We start from the raw sequence: 17,099 nt of genomic DNA on the forward strand, positions 1-17,099 counted from the left end.
TGCAGCCCAACACTGATACAGGGCTCAGGGCAGCCAGCCAGGCACTAAGCCAGGACCTGCAGTTCCATTTCCATGCCATGATGCAGACACTGCCCTGAGGACTCACCTTCAACTTCCTTAGACTCCAGAACATGGTTATTTAATGGCAGATTTTGCATTGCCATGCTTCCATTGAGCAGACCTTAGAGCCCACATGCACAGCCCACAGCAGTACTGTGTAATTCAAGTTTGCTTCGCCTTCACTCATCTTTTCCAGAAGCAGACATGCTCCCCAAGCCCAGAATGCCACTGAAAAACTGATCATACCAAAGTCAGGTCTCTATCAGTTTTTTGCTGTACTGGGAGGATTGGTGCCCACGAAGAGGGAACCAGAAGGTGCAGCCTTCAGCTCATTCCTTCTTCCTTTTTTCACAGGAGGCAGAATGAAGCAGAAACCACCGCATGGTAGAAATCAGCTATGCTAACCTAAGCAGGAGGAAATAAGAGACTTCACCAAGAACAGAGATATTGAATGGATATCCTTCTAGCTACACTGAAGGTCAGTCCTCTTAAACATCAACCTCACACAAATGAAGTCAACAAGTATTACTCCATTGACTAAAATGGCAACATAAACTCCTTCCAGTTTGAAGTGAACCACCTATATGGAAGTACAGATAAATCTAAGATTATGAATTTAAATACTGACTAAACACAAAGGCTCTGAGTAGTTGTCAGACTGCTACATAGCATTTCTAAACATAAAGATAGCTTGTTACTATTTTTTTTTCCTAAGTAAATGAACTAGAGGGGCAAACCCAAGCTTGAACTAAGGCTGGGGTCACAGGTGACAAAGTGAGGCAGGGTGTCCTGGTTGAAGGAGGAAGACCAGTCTTGGTCCAGCAAGAATCTTATTAATATCAGTGACTGTTAAGCTCAAGGAGAGAAGGTTTAGATTGGATGTCAGGGGGAAGTTCTTTACAGAGAGAGTGGTGAGGTGCTGGAACAGGCTGCCCAGAGAGGCTGTGGATGCTCCATCACTGGAGATGTTCAAGACCAGATTGGATGGAGCCCTGGGCAACCTGGTCTAGTACCAGATCTGGAGGTTGGTGACCCTGCTTGTGGCAGGGGGGTTGGAACCTGAGGATCCTTGAAGTCCCTTCCAACCCAAGCCATTCTGTGATCCTATGATCCTATGACTGTTGAATCCTTCTTCTGCAGTCAGGAATTTCTCTGCTATTATACTGGAAGGACATTATCCCTCTGGATAATTTCAAGAATATCTTCCTTGTCCTAGAATTTAGCAGGTGAAAATTCACACACTTGTGAAGACTTCCAGAAGGTCTCTGGAGCTGTACAATGACAAACACCCTCACTACTGTAGCCTTTTGAACTTTTGAACTCATTCTGAATGAGGATCTTGCCCTTTGTTCTTTGCAAATACTTCTGGAAGCTCCTTCATAGGCATAAATGAGGGCAGCTTACTGTTTCCTGAGGAGGATTGGCTAGATCACAATTTTTTAATCATTCTAAGATTTTAGGGCAAATAAAATCATTGTAAATGAGTCAGAGCAAGATGCATCTTCCCTTCAGCACTGAGCATGTTTCTCTGTACACTGTAATTTTAGCTTTTCCAGCACTGTCAATCAGAGCAAAGTGAGAGTCCCAAAGAATAATGAAATAAAATGAAATACACATTGCTACATCTAGCACAACTCAGGAATGATTTAAACACTAACATGGATTTTTTACAAAACCCTGAGGAAGTTTTACGTTTTGCGGTGTCAGCAAAGCAGGTATAACCATCCCTTCCTCCCTCCACAGAAATTCATAAAGAGCTGTAAACACCTACAGTAAACCTAAGGCTTGTAAATACTTCTTAAAATGCATGTGCTTGAGGATTTTTGTTGCAAATCCCAGGGTACTCCCTGTATTACTATATTTTATTATACTACTTAAATAAGCTTTAAAATATATACATAGGACTAGGTAAATTGACTTCCATAGTAGCCGTAATACAGTAATAAGAGTCTACAGCAGGGAAAACCTTTATTAAAAAAAAAGTCTTATATTGTTGTATGTTTCAATATACATTAATTGTTTTAGCTTCAGTTCTATGTTTTAGATTAAAAACTAATCCTTGAAAATGGTTCACTGAGTTCCTAGGAGTTGTAAGAAAAAATCTAGGCTCTTTTATGGGAATGGATAGCTGAAATAATAGCCACATGCAGCCTAAACATGACCTCTCTTTCTCCTCATCACTGCTGCAGCCTGTCATATATGCCTGGAGATGCCCACATCCAGGTGGGATGTCTGTGGAGATGGTGCATCCCCAGAGGCAGGAAAGTCCACAGGCAAAGCTCAGACCATGAGGTCAATGCATTTTCAGGACATGATTGCTGCCAGCTCCTTATCTGCTCAGTGTTAATTGATCCCACTGAAGTCAATGGATATACTCACTTAGTCATTTATGCTCAGCTTATTCACAGCTCCATTAAATACTGCAAGCTTGAGTCCTGATTTTAAAAGCCAAAAAATATCACCAAGATGGTCAAATGATTGCCTATGTTTAAGACGAAGGAGAAACTGGTATAAAAAGAAGAAACAGAGAAGTGCATTGTAGTGCTAGTACAAGCAGAACATTGTAAAAAATCAAGAAACTGTGCGGTACTGTGAAACTTTAAGTCCAGTGGGCCTAAAATTAAATATAATGTTTAAGTCAGCTATTATTCATTAAATATTGAGACTGTGACAGGACTGCATTGGCATTCATCGGGTTACCAGTCTGAGGACTCCCCCAGCACAGAATACCCCATTTTGAAGAAATATCACAGCTCAAATACCCTCGTGCAGACTGCATGGAGGCATTCTTCCAGAGAGGTTTTGGGAACCCACGAGACACCAGACTGAAACAGAAGCAATCCTGCCTACAAAGCCTCCCAGCTAATCTTGATCTGACCTATTTGTGACGATTCCCCAGTGGAGGCAGCTCTATGATCTCCTGGGCAGCCCACTTCACTGCCCTGGTAGAGCATCCCACCCACACCAGCAGCACTATGCAGATGTTGCATATTAATGCCAGTTTATTTAGCAGGTTTGTTGATAACAGAGAATAAGAGTTAATTTACAAACTAGATCTGTTTCTTCCCTCTCTCTGGTGATTGTTTCATTGGAGTGCTTTCTTCATTGGAGCCACGTGGGTGTCTCTTTCTTAACCCATACAGTACCTCAAGTAGTCACCCAGACCATCGTTCAACCCCATGCAAAGTGCTGTGAACCAAATACAAATGGTCTGGGGCTTTGAGATCCGTTCTGTGCCAATCAAAGTGATTAACACATTACAGACCTGCATAGAAGTCACATTTTTATCCTGAGTTATAATTGTCACATATAAGGGAGTTTGGTGGGCTGGCCAGAACTTTTCCTAGAGTTGCTGTCCTGGATCAGAGTGGAAACTGATATATCTCACTACTCTGTTTTTTTGCTTGGTTGGTTGTAACACAGCAAGTGCCACATGTCAGAAGAAAGCTTTTCAAATATGACACAATACAATACCAATCACAATAAAATACAGTTACAGATACAGATTGAACTAAGCCCTGCATTAGATTTCAGTGTTAAATCTAGTTTTTAGAGACTGGATTATCCCAGAAGAGCAAGATTTAGCGATAAACTGCAAAATCTCAGAGCAAAAATGAGTATTTAAACAGCTTTAATGTAGAAACTAATTTAGTGCTGATGTATAAAGATAGTATTAGCAGGAGATAGGTGAGCTCCATCTGTCACCCTTTCTTATCTTAGATCCTGTTCCAAAGAAACGTTTGCATTCCTAACTGCCCTGGATGTAACGAAATCTCTGTTAAGCCAGTGGGATCTCAGCACCTAAATAGAAGCCAGGTACACCTGTTCTAGCCTTCTTCCTTCTACACCAGCTCATAGCAGTCTTGCATTCAACTTCAGCCAGATTTGAATGAATCCTGATCTCCTGATCCAGAAAATATTTGTATTTTGAACAACAGATGTACTGATCTACTGCAGACAGGCAAGTTTCAATTCTGCATGATCACAGAATCACAGAATGGCTGAGGCTGGAAGGGACCTCTGGGGGTTCTCTGGTCCAGGATCACGTAAGTATAGTCTATTCTCTTGACTGAGACCCCTTACAAGCAACAAATGTTAACTGTTTGTGTATGTCTTTGTATGTAAGAGTCTCCAACACATCCTAAGAGGAAATTTATGTTGTTACTGCAATATGTTTAATTCCAGATCTTCATCTTAGAACAGACAAATAATCAAAGTGTAGCAATTCCAAGTTCTCTAGTGAGTCACCACCAGAGAATGACTGCAGGCGTCCGTCCTGTGGAATAGATATGTTATTAATGCCATGTCATATTGAGCTCCACTAGCAAACAATTTCCTGAGTAAGATCAATGACAAGATCTCATTTGTAGATATCCCTGAATGCTAACCAGCTCTGTTACACATTGGAAATTAGAGGTACTTAACTTTTGGGGTGAAGTTCAGTTCCAGGTTCAGAGGGAGAAGCTTAGCCATGAATTTACATTCCTGCACTAGGAATGTAAATTCACATTGCAGTCATTTTCAGGACTTGATTGTGTTGGACGAATATAATTGTCTAATGTTATTTGATATGTTCCAAGGGATCCAAGAAATCCACATAGAGTTGGATAACATGGCACTGGACCAAGAGAAGCCTGGTTCCTCCCTGAGCAGCATCAGAGATCAAGCATGATCTACTAAACAGATATCCTAAAGCACCTTGGTCCATGCTGCTACATACTCAGTCACCTAATGCAGGCATTTAGTGCCACCAGCAATGTCTGGCTCTTGCTATGGCTCCAGAAAGGTCTCTTTGAGGTCCTACACCACATCTGCCAGCCCCACACAGGTATGTCAAATGCACTACAGCATCTCAAATGGCACTTGGTGGGTGCTCATGGACAACTGATATCCCTTTACAGTTAATGGAGAGAATGTACGAGTTCTCACCAACTATTTTATACAGCTTCTTGGTCATTATATGAATCATATCATGGATGTGTCTATTGCTATTTACTGAGCATGCAGGGACTCCAAATGATGAACAGATATAGGCATTACTGTTATAGACATCTTCATTGGGTGAGGTGAGAACTCCCCAAGGAACATACTTCCTCATATTACAGGGTTTTTCCTGGGGAATGTTATTCTTCCTGTATCAAACAACAACAACAAAAAAAAAACAACAGTAATTTTAGCATGACTGATTTAAACTTTAAAATCTTTAATCATAACTAAGTTCTAAATACCTTTTGTTCGACAGAATGTTTTCCTGTCGGTAAAGGATGCAACATCCCATTCCAGAAATGAAAGTCTTCAAATTTTTCATAAAATATGAATTTACTAGATTAAGTTACAATCAAAGGCAAAAGAGTCAAAGTTATTAGATACTCTAAACTGCAGAGATAGATTAAGGGATGAACATAAATAGAATTTCATACTTCTTCACAGCCTTTACCAGTGAATATTCTATCCAATGGAAGTGAATACGTGCTTGATAGGATCAAGGAAAAATGGGTGGGATGGCTAATTATTGAATGGAAGGGGAACAAGTAGTGACATCTCATCACTAGCTCATCGAAATGGGCATTTCAGAGCTGAACTGAAGTCTGTAAATAAATAATTTAGGACATTTAAAAAATTTGATATTCCAGCGAGGCTAGTTACCACAAGTACCTAACACATATTGCAAGCCCCAAACAGGAAGTGTTTTAAGAAGAACAGTGATTCAGTCATTAAGAGTATCACAAAAGCAGCTCACACTCTCCTTTATTTACCTATGTCAGTTTGGCACGGGCCTTTGTATACTACAAATGTTTGAGTTTATGTACTCCTAGGAGATGAGAGATAATTACTGAGAGGCTAGTTAACCATTGTTTAAATTTAACAAATAATGTTAGTTTTACAGAGCAGAACTACAACATAAAATAGAAAGATTTGTTTTTAATTTCTAAACCAGGAAAATGCAGACACACTTATCGCACCAAATTAGGCCAAATTTTATATCTGATTACAGTCAACAAGTTTGACTCCTACCTAGTATATGAGAGTAGCAAAAGGTTTCTTAATATATGTAAACTATCTGCTTTTTGTCTTGTTCTTATAGCAAAAGCAGATTAATTTGGTCCTTGCTAGAGCATGAGAGAGAACAAACATCACATCACAGGAATCAAGAAATCTTTTGGTGTCTGGTTGTTATTTCTGGTTTCAGGTGGGCTTTATCCTTACTGGAAAACCCCAAAATCTGATAAACACAAAGCCCCCACCCTCAAGTTCTGTTATAATTCTGAAGACACTAGGCAGACAGAGAAATTTTAAGCCACTTCAACAAATTCTATCCAGAATTCTGTCTCAGATTCCAAGCAGCAAATGCACAGCCAGTTGCCACAGTTCAGCTGAGGGGCAGTTTCCGCACTGTGGTTGATTCCATCAACTGGAAAATAATAAGACCCTGCTGAAAGGGGCACAATGATTATGGTGGACACCACCTGAGTAAGAGCCAGCAATGAATTCTCAAAGATAAAAAGGAAAATCTTCATTTTGAGCTATGTATGGAGAAGTGAGACCCATCGGGGGCATCAACATTTGTCCATGTCTGCTTGGTGTTAGGTTACTTGGTCTGCTTTTTGGCCCTCCAGCTGACAAAGGATTTGGGCAACCTTCCTATCTCAGGAGACTGGAGAAAAAGACCTAGGAGGAGATACTGAGGGAGATGAGTTTGTTCAGTTTGATCAAAAAGAGTCTAGGGGACGACCTAACAGAGGCCAGCAGGTGCCTTAATGGGTAGCTACTAGAGTTACAGGCTTGGGAGGATCAGGTAGGACCCTGTCTTACTAGGCAGATAGGCAGCATAAGCAAATACTTCCTAGAGAAGGAAGTGCCCTAAACTAGTATACACAGAAACAGAAGCAATACCATGCCTCTTAAGTCATTTGTCATGTTGGTTGTGAGTAATATGAGCTGGTAATAACTGTGTTTGTTTTGGTCAGAAAGAAAAGGCAAGGGGAAGAACTGGCAATCATAAAAACACCTGCTCTGGCAGCAGTGGGAAGGAACCATATAGCTTCAATCTTATCAGCAAATTGGCTTCCCTAGGAAAATGTATCTAGTGACAGCTTGAAATTATGCCTTTGAAAGGGAAAAGTAACTTTAGAGATGTGTAATGAGGACAAGAACAATTAAACACTGTTCTTGCCTTGTTCACACCTGCACAGAGATACACTTCACTGTTTCCCCTTCCTTAAGTGAAATGTCTCCCAGTGCATATTAAAGCACAGCGTTCCCATGTGTCTACTGCAAGAGCAGAGAGCAAAAAAAGCTTCCAGTGATCAAGAAACTTTACACTGCATACACCTGGCCCTTCTGATTCACTCTTCCCTACATTGCTGCTCGAACATCAGTACGAAGGGAGGCAGAATTGCATATGCAGAGCACCATTCAAAACTGCTCAGTCTGCCCTGGTCATTTTGTAGATCTACAGGGTTTGAGACTTCAGGTAGTGATAAAAACACATCTGATCCAACCTGCAGCATTGCAGAAGTGCAGACATCTCCTTGCCATTCCTGCCACATGCCTGCTGATCCACAGCAGAGCTATGTGATAGCTCTTGCTTTCTTTTTATGGTTAAAAAAAAAAAAGAGAGAGAGAGAGAGATCAGCAAAGTACAGCTACTGGAGAGTAGTAAATGCTCTATTCTTAATCTCCCCCATGTGTTTGAGAAAGTAAATGAAAGCCAAGTAAGGAGAATGGGACACAAAGGACCATATTTTCTAAGTACAGTTCTTAAGCTGTCACCCATTACAAGTCCCATGCACATTAGACCCATTTGTGTCACATTTGCACTTGCAGATTGAAGGCCACTTGTGCAATAACCGTACATTTTACACCAGTAGAGCATTGACACCTCAGGCCAAAGTGGTCCTTTGAAACAGAGGCAGCTCTGCAGAAGTAGATCCCACTGTTTAACAAACGTGTTCCTCTTGATGTGTTTATGATGCTTTTCCATGCATTAAAAAAGCAATTCTTGCATGCATAGTGCAAGACAGGCTGCAGTGGGGAGGTGGGGAAAAGCAGGAGCACAGTCCTAATGCAAAACTCTGGCTGCTGCTTCACAAGTTGTTGCAACAGAATTACCACCATTTACAACATAGGGTATTACAGTAAAATGGTTCCAATTCCAGGAACCTTTCGTACATCAGGCTGCAATTTATGGCAGTTCAGCTGCCATTGCACGGGTGGTTGAGCCACCCCTGCAAAAAGTGGAGGAACCATTGCAAATGCTTGAAAATAAGCAGGACACCAGAAGTGCAACTGCCAGCTTGGCCCTATACCTAAATGCCATGGGGAAACCTCTTCCTGCACAAATGCGCATTTCAAACACTGGAAGTGACTGAGGAAAAAATCTGAGATTCATATTGACACAAACAAGGGAAAATAAATAACAACTATGAACAGAGTTGCCAGGTCTGTACATCTCCCATATGGCAAAAGGCATAACCTATCTGCATTACAGGAAAGAATGCCTGGAATACGGATAATTTTAGTAGAAAACTTAGAATACAGAAAGAAGAATCTTGGCCATATTTTGCCCATTAAGCTCCATGAAGTGCTTTGGGATACGGAAATGAGTGAGAGAATCCCTGGCCAGATTCCATCTTGGCTTGTATCTACTGCAACCAACTTTGCAGATAATTCTTGTACACCCCTTGCTCCAACAGAGCATTTACTAAATAACTTTAAGTACATAATTATCCCCCTTCCATTTAGGCATTAAACAAACACTCAAGTTTTGCTGGAGCAGGGCCCCTAGCGAGTAAGAATAAGAATGGATATAGCAGTAGCCAACAAAATAAATACCTAATTCCCCACCACAGAGTCTCTTCACGTGAAGGACTCTTGTCCAGGGTGGGACCAAGAGCAGAGTTTTCTCAGACTTCATCAACCTCTTGGTCATAGCGATGGGATCCAGTTCATGCAATAGCAGATCCTCCCAGTGTGGGAGTTGACTTAAATCACCTTAAATCCCCTTTATAAGACACTGAAAGAAATAATATGCCCTTTAATTGTTTGTCATCTGATCTCTTTAGAGGTCTACCTGGTGGAGGGCATAATACATCTCACAACATGCTGAGTAGCAGAGCACTCAGTTAAGTATATTGGGGCCAGTCTGGGATAGGCATGATCTTTAGGGAATGAATCCTCTTATCTACCTGCAGAAGGCAGGGGTTGTTCTCCCAGACTTTTTTGGGGGAACTGAGACCCAGTCATAAGGGTCAGTGGGAAACCTTGACCTGGCCCAGAAAAACTGTGGCTGTCACACCACTTCCTGGGGAACAACATGAGCAAAAATCCCCACTTCTCATTAAAAGTTGATCTGAAAATCAACAGAAGGCAGTGAGTTCTGTCCCAAATGGGTACTAATCCTGCCTCTGTATGCGCAAAGCAAGTGCTCCATGAGATGGCTGCCAGATGACAGCAATGAGTCGGAGCTACCTCCACTCCCTTGGACTGCACATCTGGCACTGAGGTGGAGATTTCTCTCCTCAACTCCTTCCCCTGCCCTTGGCCCAAAGACTGCCTTTCCTAATTCTGTCTGACAGGGAAATGATAAGTGATGTCACTATGTGTCACGGTTCTGCTTTTCAGTGTCCAAATCCTGAGGAGCAGCTGGGATGACCCTGGATAAACAAATTCCTACACAGGAGATGAGAAGGACAACCCAGGGGCACTGAGTCACTGATGGTGAAATGCGTCACTCCTAAGGACACCCACATCCCAAACAGCCCCTGAGAGAAGACAATGAACCACTCACAGCCCCATTAACTGGAGGGGAAGCAGCCCAGTTCAGTGCCAATGTCCTGGAAGAGAATGCAAAAATCAGCCAAGAAAAGAAGTGTTTACCCATGGTTTTCCTATAGCACAAAGACTACCTCTGTGATCGCCAGGGCTGCAGGCTGGAGATGGGTGAGCAAATGAGTTTGGGTGACAACCTGGTTGAAGGAGGTACCCCAGTGAGAAGCACTTGACAGGTCTAACTAGAACTTATCTGTAGTGCTGGCAGTGCTGTGATTTCAGTTCATCAAATTCTTGCTGAGTTCCTGCTTTGAGGTGAGTTTATCTATTCTGACACTTACATTGTTTATTTTCTATTGAAGTTGTTTTATTCTCAGCTGGTTTAAGTTATTTACAGGTTCTATCTCAGGAGTAAACTAGAATCCCCACGGCACAGCAATGTTCCCATTGTAAAAGCTGCAGTGCAAATAGCTAAGGCAGAGAGCACCACACCTCTCTTCTTTTTATGGCTGGGGAGCTGAGGTCCAAAAGTATGGTTAGGCTGTGGTTGGACTTGATGATCTTTAAGGCCTTTTCAAACCTGAGCAATTCTATGATTCTGTGATTCTATGACCAGCTAGCTAGTGTCCTGTGTGAAGTCTTCAGCAGGAGGAGGGATACGACTCATTCATCTAGAGCGTTATCCTCACAGCATCCTTAAGCAAGGACTGTCACTCACTTGCTTTTTACCCACCTTGCAAGTTTCATGGTGGTTGATGAAAGAGATGAGTCTCCAAGTGGGAGCTGCAATACCGAATTGGGATGCATTGCAGTTATGGTGCTTTAGTTAGGCATGGACGTGGCTATGCTGTGTCCACTAGAAACTCTCCCAGCTTGGTTATAAAATCCTTTGTCAAGACATGCTGGGTTTAGATGAGATCTAGCTTAGGGGCTATGGAGATGCTGTCCAAGAGGTTCCTGTGGCTCATGTAGGGAAGCAGCAACTGTATTTTCCACAGGTCAGCACAGAAGTCACTCCTCATCCCAAGCAGCTGTGAACAGAGGTGATGAAAGGCTTCTGGAAAGTGAGCACTCCTCTGATGACTTCCAGGTTCCTCCCCAGTGAGCAGAGAGGCCCTTATCAAGCATCAAGAGCACAGGTGAACAGCTGCCATGGGAGGAAACCGCTCAAGTTATGAGGTTTGTTTTCAATTCTTTCCCCAAGCTCAGCTCCATATGTTGCTACATTTTTTTAGCCTCTGCAAAATGATTCATGTGGCATGTTGCCTAACATTGCACAAAGTGTGCCCATATGAGGTCTCACCAGTGTGTGGGAAGAGCTCTGCTTAAGGCCAGTCCTACCTCTCCAAGGACAGGCAGGACTAGTGTCTCTGCCCATAATACTACTGCTGCCCTTACTCCAGTTAAACACGGAGATCCTGCACAGCCCAGGTATTTCTCAGCCTGCAGAGGCTCAGGACAAAACTTGTCTGAAGATCCTGTCCTTTCTGCAGTGCTGGTTCTGCTTTTGCATCTAGCTGAGGGAAGGCACTGTAACTCCAGGAGCAGACTCGGTCCTCTTGGCCATAAATATCTTGCAAATAATCTTCTGGTATCTTCGGCCAAGCACCATGCATTATGTTCCCACTTAGGTCCCTTTGTCCGAGATTTAAGGAGCAACAGAATACAAATAGTATCTTCTATCCAGAAACATAATTGCAAACTCTCAATTGATTTTGCGCCAAAAAGATATACCATAAAACTCAAGTAGGCTATTAATGAGAAAGACATTAGCAATAAAACCTATATAACTCTGCACATAAAGATGAGTGATCATTATGAGAGCAGGAGACAGAGATGCAAAAGTTACATGTTGTTTACTTGAGGTGATTTTGCTAATATTTGTAGCTTTAGTGTAGTAATCCTTCACATAAATACAACAAGGCTCTGCTACACAATTATTCCATCCTGGATGTCACCTGCCCTTTCTCCCGGAACACAAGTCATTTTTGGAGGGAATATTTGGGACTCAGCTGCTCAGGACTGGGTTCAGTTGTTTTTGCGGCAGCGTGAGTGTATGTTAAAGGTATGTCAACTCCAAGGGATGCAAATAAACTAAATTAATTTGATCCACACTGACAGGAGGGTGGAGGGAGGGCAGGCTGAACTTGTGTTTAAGTTAAACTGTGCCTGATGCAATAAAAGTCTGCTTTTAGTGGTGAGGTGGCTGACAAGGAGACAAGGCAGACAAGGAGAGGGCAGTGTAAAGTGTGCACCTTAACTTCTGTGAGGCCTTTAATGAAGTGTCCCACAGCATTCTTATCATCAGATCGGTGAAACGTGGGCTGGATAAGAGGACAATAAAGTGGGTGGAAAATTGGCTGTACTGCTGCTGGGCTCAAGGAGGTTTAACCAGCACTGCAAAGTCCAACTGGCAGCCAGAACTGGTGGTATCCCTCAGGGACCAGCCCTGGGACCAGAACTGCTTCATTACTCCTCTAATGACTTGTGCGATGGGACTTGAATCTGCAGGTTTGCAGATACCAAATCAGGGAGTGCGTGAGATATTGGAGGGCAGGCTGCTGTTTGGGAGGAACTGGAGAGGTTAGAAACCGGACCAGCCAACTTTGGGACTTGCAGATGAGAGGCTCTTCCTCAGATTGTGGGTTCTCACTTGATCTCTGAAGATCCTGTGTATAAACACCCCTCACACAAAGTCTTAGCTGCCTCATGTGCCAAGCCCCTTCCCTCCCAAGCACAACATTGCTGATCCTTCATCTTGGGCTTTGGGAGTATAAATACCTTTGAATGTCTCAAACTGAGCTCCTTGGCCTGAGTCCTTTTGGTTTCAATTGGCAGGTTCAAGAAGAAATAGTTGAATAAAGCCCATTCATTAAGAATAACAAATTCAAAAAGGAAGAATTTCCCCCAAAATGCAACTTGATTCAAATGAGGGTGAAATTACCCATTATCCAGTGCTCTGATCTGGATTTGTATTCATCATATAGCAAACATATCTGGCAGACAAGCTCAGAAAGGCAACCACACAGGGGTTTTCACCTTGTCCAGGCCATGGGAGCTCTTGGACAGGCTTCTCAGTGTATGCTGAACTGAAGCCAGCCCTTCATGGGGCAGCTCGAAGGATTAGGCCCTTACTGAGCAGTGATAGAAAAAGGAATGAGACAGAAGTGGGAAAAGGGAAATCAAGAGACTGTTCTACATGGGTAAGCAACCCTGAGCCTGACTACTTTTTTTCTCACCTTTTGGGTACAAATTTGCATGAAAATGAGAGCTTCTAGCCTACATTTTAGCAGTGATGTCTAACATTTGGGCACTTATGGCACTCACTTAGCCTTTGCCTTGGCTGAAGCTTTGTCTGCTGAACCTGAATGGCTCCATGCCCTTCACTTGTCCATGCACAGTGTTTTGAATCCTGCCAAAACACTCTTTGTAAATGCAACAGATCAGGGAAATGTCTGGTCTGGAATTCCCTTGTGGAGTTGCATCCCCATTTTGAGTGTTTTAGGGTTTGAGTCACATAACAGTTAGGCTATCAAGTACACAGTGATGCAGCATTTGAGTCTTGGTCTTGAACCTGAAGATTTTTGGCTTGGCTCATGCACCTGAAAATGGAAACTATACAATTAATTTCACTGCACAAAGCTCTTGAAATTACACGGGGATAGAAGCTGGGGAAAGCTTCCCGCACCATACCCAAGCATGAGAGAGCAGCTCCTGTTGAGAGTACTGGGGAGCTGGGGTACTAAATCAGGACTGGGAGGAAGGAAGGCAAAGTCTCCCTCTTCACCCTCTCCAAAACAACATTCATTTTTTCTGCAGTGCTGAGTTCTCAAATTAACTACTTGTTTAAGGCAACAAGCTGAGGCATTTACAGTGATGCCATTCATAACACAACAGTTAAGCATCTGTTGGCTTTTATAGTATAATCTTTATTCTAGGCTGAGGGAATAAAAACCTCTAAGCAAATTTGGGTGAAGATCCCTGACCCCAGAGCTCAGAAGCAGCAAATCCTTCTTTCTACTAACTCTGATTTGTCCTCACTGCACCACATATTGCTTGCACAACCATCTACAATTGTGAGGGTCCTGCAAGGTAGCAAAACACAAAGGAAGCCCTCACTATATGTCAATTTTTCCTTCTCACTTTTGGCAATTTAGGCCATATGCTAATGGACACAGTGAGGCAACATCCTCCAGTCTAATCCAAGGTTTTTCAAACTTTCTGCACTATTTGGCATTCAGGCTGGTCCATTTACCTCAACCTATAGCATATACTGCCATGAATCTTTCTTATCTCAGCTTTTCTCAGTCTTTCAAGTGGTAAAAAGCTTGTGGTTTTGCGGGTTAGTTGGACTACTTAAAGATGGAACCAGGCACAGTCTAATAACTAGGTGCTGAGAACAAACTCTATGGAAATCCATAACTCTCAAATGTCCCTGCATTTCTGTCATGCTCTCCTGCCCATTGTACATTTTAAGGAGAAGCTCCAGGCAGATAATAGTTGCAAGAGCCACCCAACACATTGCACAATTAGACTGTGTCAATAATTTGGGGTTGGAGTTCAATGAGACCTTAAAGGTCCTTTACAATCTAAGCCATTCTATGATTCTGTGATTGTAAGCAAAGAGCTAGCAGAAATCTCCATCAAGTGCCCTCACCAGACACACCATGTAATCTAGTCCACCAGCTCTCAAGATCTGCTTTGATAACTGTTTAGTAAATGTCTATAACTCGTCGCTGCTCCTTACAAGTGGGACCTATGTACCTCTAAGCTCCAAGGCAAAGTGGCACGGCAGTTCCAGACACTGACAGTCCAGAACAGAACCTAGCTTGTCTACAGTTTGCACTTTATAGAGAAGAAATTCAGGTAGCAAAAGACCAAGTGTAATTTGCCCCCTAAAAATATGGAGCAATGTTATTTTCTAAATGCATTTCTCCAGGGTCCTCATCTTCACTGCTGAACTGCAAAGGAAGCTGCAAAATTGCTAGCATGGAACAACTCTATCCCTTTACCACCACCACAGCAACATAGCCATAAGAAGAGTGTTGTCATTTAGTAAGCAGTTTTTCCTTAACCAATTAAAAATACCTTTTGGCAAGATGTATCTTCAAAACCAGATATTTTTAACTGCTTCCTGGAGAGATATACTCAAGCTATAATGTGATCTGAAGTTTTACAGAAGTTCAAACAACAAAAGCATCCACTGCCCGAAATCAAGCAGCAAAAGACAACTGGGTTGGCCATTGCCTCGGGCCAGAGTTTCCCCTTTGGCAGCAGGGCAGCTCAGAGAATACATACTACTGGAAACACGCATTGAAAAGTTCAAGACAAAGTTCAGCTATTTTGGAGTCGTTAATGTAAAAAAAAAAAAAGTACTTTAATATAGGAAAAATTCCAGGAGACTTTCTCACATGCATTCATCACTCAGAAAAGTTACAAGGAGCTTATTCAAACTTTCCATCCTGGTTATAATTATAACAGCACCCTGGAACTCCAGCAAGGAGAGCCAGGCTGCAGCGGGCACATTGCACGCGTATGATAAAGAAGACAGTCTGTTCTCTGCGTATTGACAATGAAGCAGATAACACAAATAAATAGAACAGCTTCAGAAGGGCAAGCAGCAAGGAAAGCATCAGGCAAAATTATAACACCTTCAGTAAGCTGTGAACATACGGAGATTGCTTTCTAACTGATATTTTTTCAAAATGAAAACTATACCGCTTGTCTTCAAGTGGACAGAGCAGTATCTCCGAAACCTTCAGTACATTCAGCACAAGCCTGACAGCTACCGATTAGCCCAACCATTAACTGAACAGCTCGGGGAAATAAAAACAGCCAGAGCATCATGATCCTCAGCACTGCTGTGCTGATTTATGTCTTTCTGTAAATTACGGCTGGGCCACCTGTACCAGTCTGCTTCCCTGCTGCTTAAAGTTTCTTTGCTGTGTTTCAGTTCCAATAGAAAAGTCTTCTAATGATGATTTTAGAATTTTAAAAAATAAATCTTCCTTCTTCAGTAAGATGCAGGAGGCTTTCAAGTTTACATAGAACAGGGAAACTAAGCAAGTCTGGAGAAGAGAGACCGCTTTTATACCATTTGCTGCACTGAGATGAGGTTTGTGTTCACCTTCAGAGGTCAACAAAAGCTCTGTGATGGGTCTCACTGCACACAGCTTTATAAAGCAGTGGTGTCTTGAGATGTTTTAAAACATCTGTGTTACTGAGTCCTGGATTCACTTTGTCAATACAGATATTTATACCCACATACAAAGCTTTGCATGCAAGTTCTCCCACTCATGAACAATAGTTATGAAGACCTGGCAGCAGAATGCACTTGTGCTTTCAACAGAAGCAGGAAAAATAAGAAAGAAGGGAGAGAAGGTGAGGGAGGAATCCCTGTTTCTATATTTCTTTATGTAGGACTGCTGAAAACAGAGGAAGAGAACAAACCTGAAAGGAATCACAGAATCATAGAATTATTGAAGTTGGGAAAGAGCACTAAGATCACCCAGTCCAACGATTAACCCATCGTGACCATGCCCACATACAGTCATAGAATCATTAAGGTTGGAAAAGACTGCTAAGATCACCTAGTCTATTTCAGAATGAGAGATTTCTCAGGAAAGACAAAGGGTCCTCAGCCCAGTAGGAGTGAGAAGTGGATGTGCAGCCCTAAGGACCTGGGTACACCTCCTCTGCCAAACACCCACTCCACGACAGGTCAGCAAGGCAGCAACCAGTGCCGCTAGCCATGTCCTGGGTGATCCCTCACCCACCAGCTGTGTCTGTGAGAACCAGGCCCTAGAGCATCCCGACAGGATGGAGCTCAGAGTCTCCCTTACTGCTCATAATGCTCATTCTTTTCTATCTTGTAAATATATCCAGAGATGCCAGAAAAGAGGTCAGAGCCTCTCACCACTCCAAGTCCCATCAGATTAATGTAACATGCTTCAAGACTGTTCATCAAGGTGGTTGATGCAATACTACAAGCCTGGTTCATCACAAGAAACCCATAAAACAAAGGAGAAGCAAGTGGTATTAGGAGTCTTTGGATTAGCATCCACGGCCTTATTTCTAGAGGTGCTAGAAGTTTACTACCATCACAAATTTCACAGGGAACTGGCAGCTCCAGGTGCTTTCTAAGAAACACTGTATAGATTTTTAATACGTTTTTCCTGATTCAGAGCATGTGAGCACCTCTCATCACTACATGGATGCAGAAGAGTCTGTTGACCTTTTAAAGTTCTGGAAGGAAAATGGAAATCTAG

The sequence above is a fragment of the Numida meleagris genome, chromosome 2, assembly GCF_002078875.1.
Source record: "Numida meleagris isolate 19003 breed g44 Domestic line chromosome 2, NumMel1.0, whole genome shotgun sequence".
In the NCBI taxonomy this organism is placed as follows: Eukaryota; Metazoa; Chordata; class Aves; order Galliformes; family Numididae; genus Numida; species Numida meleagris.